Source organism: Eurypyga helias, unplaced genomic scaffold, assembly GCF_000690775.1.
Source record: "Eurypyga helias isolate BGI_N326 unplaced genomic scaffold, ASM69077v1 scaffold27747, whole genome shotgun sequence".
Taxonomy (NCBI): Eukaryota; Metazoa; Chordata; class Aves; order Eurypygiformes; family Eurypygidae; genus Eurypyga; species Eurypyga helias.
This window is the reverse complement of record NW_010261561.1, coordinates 36,060-43,876: the sequence shown is the minus strand read 5'-3', so window position 1 is coordinate 43,876 and position 7,817 is coordinate 36,060.

The window sequence follows — 7,817 nt, the reverse complement described above, 5'->3', positions numbered from 1 at the left end:
AAGGTGAGCTCACGTGGAGGCCGAACCCCACCCGCGCCCAGCAGTGGTCATTCCCCAGGCCACGTTGGATGGGACATTGACCAGCCTGGTCTAGTGGAAGGTGTCCCTGCCCATGGCAGCGGGTTGGAACTACATGGTCTTTAAGGTCCTTTCCAACCCAAATAATTCTGTGATTCTGTGATTATATGTTACTCCTGGGACATTAGTGTCTTACACTAACAATCAGTTTTGAAGAAGTCTGTATACTTTTTGGGGTGCAATATAGGAGAGAAATACGTAAGGTACACTATGTAAGTCATCTTCCTTCCCCTGAGCAGCTTAAGATATCAAAAGAACCATAAATATTTTGCACCTTTACATCTTACACTGTTTAGCGCCAGTGTATTTTGCACAAAATTACTTTGAGGAAAAATATTGGTTTGTCAGAACTGTTGTTGACAAAACTCTGTCGTCTTAGAGTTGATGAAGAGCTGAAGCTTCACATTGCTTTGGGACTCTTCATTGCAACAACCTACTGCCTACTCAGAAGGAAAGATAGACAGAAATAAAGCAACCTAATCTCCAGTGATTCTAAACGGTTCCTAGTTACACTCTTAGATAATTAACTTCTCCTGTGATGTGCTCATTTAATAGATACCTGGTCATACGTGACCATGTTTATTTAATGTACTCTGCAGTATTTATACCACAATACACCCTTCTCATTATAAAGCAGACCTTCTTTAATTTATTTACATAGTCATTCTGAAGCTCTTGCTTAGACAAAACTATACAGGCTTCAGGAAAATATATCTGAGTATGCACATCAGTATATGGCTGCGCATAAATAGCTTCTGCAGGGACTGTCAGCAAAAAAAAAAAAACCCACAAACTAATACTTTTTCCTTCTCCTCAGCATCATTGTTTTGATATTTATGTGCATTAAAAAATTAGGGAATGCTACACAAAGTGTGGTCGGTTTAGTTTGGGTGTGTCCCTCCCCCTCTTTCTTCTTTTTCCCCGTAGACCATTATCGCCGTCCTCAGTCTTACCAGTAAACTGTATTTTTTGTAGTGAGCGCGACACTGCACAGCTCGTGAGCTCAGTAGGTGTACGCAGGTCTTCAACTCTGTGGTGCCTGTGTCTGTAACCAAGCCCAAAGGGAAATAAAGAGAGATCCCTGTGGCATCATGTGCTGTTCCCTAGAATTAATTCCAAAGCCTATGAGGAAGACCACTACTTCGTAACATTTCTGACTGTACTTCATACGACCTTGGGGGATGCCTCCCTGCGCACATTTACGTATTCTCACACTAGCCTCATACTAGCTACTCTGAGGAAAATTAACTCCATCCCAACTAAACCCAGCGCAACGTGTACGTGCACAAAAGTTTGTGTCTGATTAGTGCCTGCGTGTGAGTGCAGAACAGCCCTGGCTTTTTTGACACTACCTTACAAAACTGATCAAAACTGAAAGTTGCAGCAAGTAAATGGGCACATTTCAAATTCATCTTAAATTAGTAATGCATCTTTCTCTCACTTGAATGAGCTGATACTGAGTTATGGGTTTTGTAAGTATGTGCCTTGACAGAGCAGAAGAATCCCACGTGTATTCTCTTGGGCTGTTTTCCACTCGTAACACATGTGGGCATTGGCAGGGGGCGTTCTCCTTATTTTAAACAACAATACCTTAAAATAACCAAAAGAAATCTGGACCGTTTAAAGGAACTGTTAAAAACAGAAGAATCACTTTGGCCTCTCTCTCTTAAACTGGAAAAAAAATTGTTTAAAGAAAAAAGTTACTGAAACAAAGCAATTCCCTGCAGTAGTTGTGGAGTGCCATGCAGCTAGTTGTACAGCACTTTCTACTGGAGAATTGGAAAACGTTTTAGGGAACACCAGATCTCCGTGGCTCAAAGCCATTACCTCCTTTTCAGGTGAAGGAGATGGAGAAGTGCTTTCCTACAGAACTGCAAAGCAAATCTGTCACAGACTTCCTCTTTGTATGCAAAAATGATGCATGGACATTCTTAGTGCTGCCAGGTTTAATACCGTGTTACTGGATGGCCAATACGCAAAATGAACAGGAAGGATGTTTAACTATGTATCATTTCATTGATTTTTTTTTTATTTTAAACGCACCCCCAGCTATTAAAATAATTCAACTTTGTTCCTCTAATGAAGTTTAAACCCTTTTCTGAGAAGCGTGCTGATATCAGCCGTAGGTTGCTTCATTTCCCCAAGAACAAGGTCAGAAGTGCGCCCATGGGAAGTTGACGATTGCCATCGTACGGTCACTTTAAAACAAGCAAAACACATCTGAGAATGAACTGGAGCTTTTCAACATTCATTGAGTATTTTTATGGAGTGATTTCCTTCCCATGCATCATCTCCATCTCCACAAAAGAGCTCCTAGGCCTTGCAGGTTTTTTTCAACCACGTTGGCCACCACAGAAGCGTGAATCGTACTGGCAATAGCTGTGCCACTTCTGCATTAGGCTTCCGAGAATAAAGTGACTGCTGTCTTTAATATGATATTGTGTGGGACAATAAACACCTACAGCTCTTGTAGGGGGAAATGTCTCGTTGCAATGTATGGCTTGTGCAGCTGCTGGGGGTGATGGCCAAGAGCAGAATCTTCCTGTCTGCTAAGAGTGTGAAGTGCATGTCAGTAGCGTATTGGATAATGGATAATCTGGGGAGATGCCTCTCCATTGGTTGCAGAGGTGGCCTAGGGCACTGGGTGCCATACAACCAGGCTGCTGTGCAGCCCATGCTCGGTGCAGTTGTTTTCCTCTTATTTTTTTAATGTATCAAGTGTTGTTAATTTGTTCCTTGATAGTTAATGATTTTTTTATTTTCCTTCTCCTTTTGAAGAAATTACTGGAAAAATTGTCAGACTGTTTTTTTGAGCCATTTGCAAAACGCAAGGAAAAGGGTGCGATGGAGCTTAATCATGTTACAAGAGATTGTTACTCTAAAAGGCAAACTATTTTAGTTGTATTGTGTTATTGTGCCATTAGTAGCGTTTGACTGCCAGCTGTGCAGCAGCGGGGCTCCAATCAACGGGAGCCTTTGTGTGTTTTCCATTGCAAATGGTGCCACGGATAGGAGGGAGAGAGGCTCTTAGTGGTACCTTTTTTTTCAGTGATTAAAAATACTTGAGATCCATTTCAGTGATCAGAAATGCGTCTTAATGAGACAATTAGTCAAACCATAAAAGCTGCACAGCAATTTAGTTGGTGTTACTACTGGAACAATTGGCTGCTGCTGTTTTCTTCCTCCTGATTTGTCTTTATCACAATAGTCTGGATGAAAGTCATTGTAGAGAGGACTTGCAGGCTAGGTTCGGTTCTCAAATGGTCATGATTATCTGTGGGGCAGATAATCCCCTTAAAAATGAGGGAGACTTTGAGGAAAAAAAAGTGGTTATTTCACATATAAAAAGATTAAATGCCTCGGACAAAGTGGCTACTAAAGTGCTTTCAAATACCCAGCTGCCTGCTAGTGCCATGGCAACGGATCGCAGGTAGCGTTTGGGGGACGGGTACCAAACTGAAAGGGCTACTTCAAATTTGTAGTTATTTTTCCCTTCTGTAACAAAAGCACAACAACGGGCCCCGAGACCTCTTTGTGCATTCTAGCCAGCTGCGTTCGACATGTCTGGAGCTAATTTTTATCTCGCGGGAAAATATCTCACTGTTGCATTACAGATCGTTTCTCATCCGTCTCTGATCTCTCACTGTTTGGTCATAGTATTACTCTAAAGCAGAGTTGGAGCAGTTGTTCTCAACCCATACTTGTCTGGAAGTTTGCTGCCTCTTTCAGACCTGAAGCCTCGTGTTCCTCAGAGCTTGCTTAAGTTTATTTCACCTACACGAGTTGATCTATTAGGGCTTACTATCCTCCTACAAAACGGTTGTCATTCTGACTTGGAGGTGTCTCAGAAATGTTCTCGGATGATGTTACAGGGGGCACTGAACGCAGTGAAATGAAAACTTTTGGGGTTTTTCAAATAAACCAGGCACACTGGTGAGTTCATCTGCCTGGAGCGTTTCCATTGATCTTCACGGCATTCCATGCTCAAGAGGTCTGGGGTGTTTGTCTTCTATTTTTGGGAGTAAATTCTATCCAGAACCAACATTATTTAAACAAACCTAGTCTAATTTGCATTTACCTAAGAGAGCAACAGACGGTTTACTGGTGGAGCAGAAAGCCCTTTGTTGGTGTCCCACTGACAGACGCAGTAGGGTGGGCTTTTCAGAGCCCCCCTCTGTGCTGAGGGCTGCACCCGAGCTGGAGGCTGGAAGTTGGCTGTGGGGCAGGATGGCTCGCTGGGTAGTTACAGCAGGTCAGGGCCACAGTGAGCGTGAGCTACCTCACTGCTGTCCAGGGCAGAGTGAGAGCGGGGGCGGATGCTGAAACCTTTGTCTGTGTGGCTGCCCGCTGCAGAGAGCGCCTTTCTTATCGCTGCCAGGCTCAACTGCAGCATCTTCCCAACACGGATCAGTCTGAATGTTTTCACTTTCTAATCTTGTTACATCAGAGTTGCAGAAAGCAAAAACGTTTTGGCCTTCTAAAGGGCCAATATAGTTTCTGCTTTGCTCAAGATTATTTTTTTTCCACACTAAAGAATATTGGTTTAATGCCTCTGTTATCTACAGGTCACTGGTAAAGGGGCTGCATTTGGGCACAGCGACAGCGTTATTTCGGCAGCATTTCTGCGCTGTATCAGTGTCACAGTAAAGGTGGTTTGGTTATTTGTAACTGCAGCTACCTCCCTGCAGGTTACAGCTGATAGGAGATACCGAGTGACAGGGTGGTTTGTCTTTGGTGTGATGCCGAGCAGCCTGTCCCTCCTGCAGCTGCACTGGGAACTGCAGGTCTGACGCCCCTGAGCCTCCGCAGACGCTGTGTTCTGTGCTCACACCACGCCGTTGGGGCGCAATGACTAACCGCTTCTTTCTTTCATAACTAATTATGGGCCAAACTGAACATTGCTCAGGGTACCGGCATTTCGGCATTAGATTATTTGCAAACTGCTGAAATTACCTGGGTCAGAAGTGTTTTTCAAAAGAGGTTGAGAATGTAAGTTGAAAAATCAGGAGCAAAACAGAAGCCTCATACTCTAGTTATTGGGGGAAAAAATAGAGGGGAAAAGGCAGCGTTACTTTTGAGGTATCAGTTGTTGTAACACCCAGGTGGCTTTAATCTTGCCTTTAATCTTGCCAGCTTCCTTCTCTCTGTACCTTTGGGCTGTGTCTACTGATGCAGGAACGTTTCTGGGACACTCGTGGCCAAGAGAAGAGCAGAACTGGCACGTCTGTATGAGTACGTATGGGTTGATTGTCAGCTATTAATGACTTGGAAAGTAACATCTCTGACATAGGAAACTTTCTGAAAGTTGAAAGAATGCAAGATAGCCAGGAGTTTCATTCTTCTTTTAATTAAAATCAAGTTAGTAAAATTACATGCAAACCAATTCTACATGAATTTGTAATTTTCAGGGTGGTAACATATGACTGGTTCTGGAAAAGGCAGTATATTCTTATTTGGTTGACATGTGGATGTAACAAGTAAGATTAACTAGAGCTTCATTAAGAAGTGTAAAGAACCGACTGCATCCAGACATTTCTAACACCTTTGTAGTGCAAGTAAATTGCCTTCCAGAAAACCAAGGTAAAAGGGAATGTGACCTGGTGCATCAGTAGGCATTTAACACTGCTTTTCTGGCTTCCTGGCTAACTGAATCCAACTTGCCATCACTTCCTAAAGGAGAAAAACATGACTTACAAAGGATACGCAAGTAGATTTATTCTTATTTCACATTTCTGCTCCTTATCCTGGCACCTGTATTCCTTTGCGTTCTCCCTGGCAGCACTTGGACCCAGCTTGGCTCTACCCTGGTTAGCTGGATAACCTGAGGTTGACTCAGATTTGATCTGGAGTTAAAACAGAACCAAAAGTGACTGCAGCAGCACAGGTACTTCAGCAGATGGCAGAATGGCCTATTAGCCAGTACTTCACTGTCCAGCATTGGTCCAGGATTGGGGAAGAAAAGATGTATTTTTGTCGGAATAAATTTCCAACTGGAACCTCCCAGTTCCTGGCCTGTCTGCCTTCCTTGCAGGAAGCTGTGGTGCTGGAACTACCATCCTCGGTAGTCAGTTTTCTGCTTTTGTTCTACAACTCCTTCCCTAGCCCTGGAGAGGCTGCTGAATAGCGGGGAGGTGAGAAGCAGTGGCTTTCAGTCTTTCTCAGGAAGCCCCTTGCACAGGAGATGAGAAAACTTGGGTCCCTGAACTCCTCATCTCACCTGTGGCAAAAAATGATTAAAAAACCCTCTCTCTGCAGGACACTGAAAGAGGTGTTATCTTTGTCTTGCTGAGGGGAGAAGAGGAAGCCGAAAAAACCCAAAGAAACCAAGGCCCAAGCAAAGAAAAATATTTGCTGTTTTGTAAGCAAAAATAATGCCCTAATATCTCCGTGGACTGAAACCTCACAGGTTTTCTCGCGATTGTGCGCTGGTGCATGCGGGAAGGCCCTGAACGGTGCTCTCCCAAGCATGGCCTTAACTCCCAAACCATCCTCTCTTCCTGCCTGTGCCCTTCAGACTGCCTCAAATGGAAAGGAGTGCAGGGCTCGAAGTGTTAATGGTGACAGGCGCTGGACTGTTTATGCCTTAGGAAGCACTCATTTTGAAACCTAAGTGCTTCCAGCGAGAGACTGCAATGAATAAAACTTTCTACCTTCCAAAATCCAGGTCATTGATGTTGCAGTGAAACAGCCTCCCCGTTGACCACCGCCTGTACGGTGTTCCCGCATAAGTTGATGTCCATCGGCCTGCAGGACGGCTGGCAAAGGGCAAAGCAGCGGTGACCAGCACTGCATTTGCTTGGCCTCCGGAGAGCCCCGGGTATGTCTAAGTTTTGGCACTTAGGAGGGAGGGCGGGGAGCAAATGACAGTGTTAATGCAGCTAAGTGCTGTGCAAAACTCCCCACAAATCCTATCAGCTTTAATCTCTGGCTTCCCTATTACTGCATTAATGGATCTCCTTTGAATGAAGCCGCCACCCTCCCTCATTTCTAGTTCTAGCGGTAAAAGGCAAGAAATTCATTATGTACTTGTATTTGCTATTAACTGCCGCAGCAGCTGTAAGAAATGCAATGTATTGATTTCTAAGTACCGCGGAATAAGACTAAATTCAAAAGAAATCACCAGTAAACGTTAAGATGGTGCTATAGAACAGCTGGAACATTAAGTGAACAACCTTGATAACCCAATTGTTCATTGACGCATAATTCATTTCGCTTCTGCTCAAAGAGTAATTCCTCAGGCCGTTAAAGACTTCAGATTTTGTGAAGCTCAGAATCAAACCAGAAGGGACACAATCCTCTCTCAACCCACACATTTGTTCAGATGAATTAGGTGCTTTTTGGGTTTATTACAGTACATTGCATAGTGATGTTGTAAATTAATCAGAACGGGGGAAATAAGGGTGATAACGCAATTCCAGCAACACAGAAATGCCACTTGCTTGTGCCTGGGCCCTCCTAGATATCAGGGTTTTTTTTTAAATTCATGTTATGAGTCAAAACCTGATTCCTGTATAGTCAAACAAAGCCCCTTTTCAGGTTTTTACTGGTTCTGTGTTAAGGCTGAGACAACATGCTGACCAACACACCTCAGATATTTTGGCCCATCCTTTAGAGGTAAAGAGAGTTGGGCTTGTTCAGCCTGGAGAAGAGGAGGCTCCGGGGAGACCTTCTAGCACCTTCCAGTGCCTGAAGGGGGCTACAAGGAAGCTGGGGGGGACTTTTTACAAGGGCCTTGTCGT